The sequence below is a fragment of the Miscanthus floridulus genome, chromosome 2, assembly GCF_019320115.1.
Source record: "Miscanthus floridulus cultivar M001 chromosome 2, ASM1932011v1, whole genome shotgun sequence".
In the NCBI taxonomy this organism is placed as follows: Eukaryota; Viridiplantae; Streptophyta; class Magnoliopsida; order Poales; family Poaceae; genus Miscanthus; species Miscanthus floridulus.
In genome coordinates this window covers 60,881,201-60,884,359 of record NC_089581.1, presented here as the reverse complement: position 1 = coordinate 60,884,359, position 3,159 = coordinate 60,881,201, and the positions used below count along the sequence as shown (strand labels likewise).

Below are 3,159 nucleotides of genomic sequence, written 5' to 3'. Positions count from 1 at the left end.
GGTGGAGATAGAGTGGAGTTGTGCTTCCTTGCATGCCAGTACTATATCAGTGATGTGATAATTCGATGTTGTCCGTGTATCTGAAAAGTCTATGGTTATTGTCTAAAAAGCATAGATTCGTTCACTGTTGCTTGGTAATCCTAGATTCATCTACAAAGCGTATGTACAATATTTCCTAGATTATACACGTTGTAATAAATTTATAGTTAATCTGTGTACTACATTTGTGCCTTTGTACAAGTGTAGTATGATTAAGGTTCACGCAAAAAATTCGCAAGATACGGTCTTGTATTAGGAGCATCCACAGTTACAAACAGAGACATCAATATATATTCCAAACATTTAATCATCAACGAGCATAATGCAACCACAACGAATATCACAACCAACATAATATGTCATGCAAAGTCCAAATAGTCCACAATGTCCATACAGTCCTGAATAGTTACAGAAAAGTAAATACAAAATTCACAATAGTTCATAGTAACACCTACCACGTCCCTCACTGCCTCCTACTCTTGCCCTTACCCTTGTGACCTAGAGCACTGGTGCCTAGAGTGTAAGGGTCACACGGACGGCGTCGCCTAGTGCCTAGAGGCGGTGTAGGATGAGTCGATGGAGCGTCATGGAGCTGAGAGGGGCCAAGCTCATCGTACCTCTTGTCCATGTCATCGTCGTCCTCCTCCTCCTCGTCCTCGTCCCCGTCCTCTGTAGCTGCTTGACTAGAGGAACCCAAGCCTCATCTTCCTACAGAAGGAACGTACACGTCTTGCGTTGTGTCTGTCCTACAACCACAACGACCAGCCGCACGGCGTAGACGACGTGACAGCCTCTGTTGTACAAAACTATGTTAACTGAAAGAATATAACGTATTAATGATATGTTTGAAAGAATATTTTAAATCTTACATCTAGGAAGCCAAGTATGTAGTCGTCATTGACTCTCGGCCGAACGCGCTCGATCTCTTCAACTAAGCATTTCAGTGTATTGCCCTGCAACAAAGTTCTCAATAATAAGACTTCTGAACAGATAGCATTTAGTTTTGTTTTCTTTTGTACAAGAATGTAACTTATTATAAGGGTTATACGGCTTGAAGGTTGCAATAACTATAATAGATAACTCCTAATGTTGGTCCAAGAACGCTGAATGTATTGTAATCTAACTCAACGTAACAAAATAAGGTGATTGGCTTACCACTCTGTCCAAGATCGGTCCTGCCTCCACCTGCCTTCCTGCACGAGTCGAATGGTCGTACGCCGTGTCTTCATCGTCGGAGGACTCGATGTCGGCATAGTCAGTTTTGGTCCACTATAGCCTCAGCCTGCACCGTGTCGCACGCTGGTACCAAGCTTGGTACCGCCTGAACTCACAGTTCATGTGCGGCTCGTTGTTGTCATCCACGTTGTCATGCATCTCCTCCCATTCCTCAATGTAGGACTGGTGGTGCCTCTCCCAGTCAAAAATCTTCTTGTTCCTCTGACGATCCAACCTGCACGTATGTCATCGTTACATTAATCCACGTACGTGGCACCATATTATAAGAAATGGACCATCATCATGAGACATTTGAAATATCAAAACACTTGTGTAAGTCAACGCCAGTCAAGAATAGAGGCATAGGCCAAAGCTGTCTCACTCCAAATTGGCATGCAACCCTATCTGGCAGGTGGTACTCGACAGCATAGAAGCAGATTAGAGGGCACCTCATCCTATAGAAGTAGTCGTCGGCCCCCACAGACGTTGCTCAGCTGAAAAGGAAGTGCATCCTCTCCACCATACGGCTCCCACTCCACCTGCAACATGTCCAAATAAGATGTTAAATGGTATACTAATCCTTTTCAAAGCAGCATGGAAAATAAAATTTACTTACACTAGACACCATCAGCGTATCTAGCTCATTCGTGTACTCAATGTACACCCGGTCTATCCTCGTGTGCGGAACCCTGACCTAGTCCCAAAGGTATGCCCACGTCGGCTGGCGACTTGGAGGCTGACCTTAGAACCACTCACGATGAGCCAGAACCTCTGGATGACCAACTAGAAAAAGAGCCCACATCCACAGCTATAATAGGTACACGCATCCACCAAGTGACGGGTTTGACGTAGACCGACGACACCCCTCGCACAGCTGCCGGTATAGAAAATACAAGACTGTAGAGCCCTAGTTGTACTGACCCGCCTAGTCCCAGTCACAGAGGCAATGGATCCACATCTAGGACGCATTGTCACAAGTGGCGTCGGGAAAGAGAATGCAAGCAAAAAGGTGTAGGATCCACGCCCGGCAGTAGTACCCAACCATCTCCTCATTTGCCTCCTCGGGGCACTGTGCGAACTCTGCACGTAGCCATGAGATGGGAACTCCAGAAGTGCGAGCCCCTTGCTCGCCAAGCTCACGCCCAAGGAAGGCATCCACTCGTGCTCTCTAGCCCTCTGACCTGCACTGTCCAGGTGACTGGGTTCCCATGAATCCTTAGGCCTAGCATCTTCTGATAGTCCTGAAGCGAGACTATCATCTCCCCGAAAGGTAGGTGGAAGCTGTGAGTCTCTGGCCACCACCTATATTTAAGACAAAGCAAGATTACTTGTCAAAAAGTCAATCGCATGAACAAATAGCCACGAATGGAGGCAATGATTCACTTTAATACCTGTCTACCAATGCAGTTATCGCCGCTGAGTTGAACTTGGGCAACCCACGACGAACCTGAAAGGAGATGACATCCAAGCCAGCTCTTTGTAGGAAAGGAGTGTACCTGTCGTCGTACCGAATGTCCAAGAACCCACTGTGGGTCCTAGAATGAAGGTGCGGAAGGTCCTACATCGAATAAAACATAGTCACATGTTACTTCACGAACACATGTACGAATAAAACTTATAGATTATTACCTGCCCCAGCGCAACGAGACGTCCTCGGTGGGTCTCCTCGTACGTCGGGTAGAGCAGGTGGAATTGCTCCATCCTACAAAAAAAGTGAATGAATTAGAATTCCAATGTACAATGAAACATGAACTTATAAATGTATAAGTAATTGACACAAATACAAGCATAAATTGAGACATGCATAATTAAATATATGAATAAGACAAATATAAAATAATACTATAAACCAATAGTCCTACCTCACTAATCTGTCAACGGCAACTTCGTGAGTTGTCGCCAAGT

The 3,159-nt window shown here is 45.4% G+C and overlaps 1 long non-coding RNA gene across 1 annotated transcript; it reads right to left on the bottom strand.

The window, feature by feature from the left end:
* Positions 1–413: 413 nt before the first annotated feature.
* Positions 414–1,764, bottom strand: LOC136538949 (uncharacterized). The gene is made up of 4 exons (XR_010779491.1): positions 1,704–1,764; positions 1,195–1,489; positions 909–992; positions 414–832 (listed from the first exon to the last, which is right to left on the bottom strand). It is a non-coding gene; the product is annotated as an uncharacterized lncRNA (long non-coding RNA).
* Between the last annotated feature and the right edge of the window lie 1,395 nt (positions 1,765–3,159).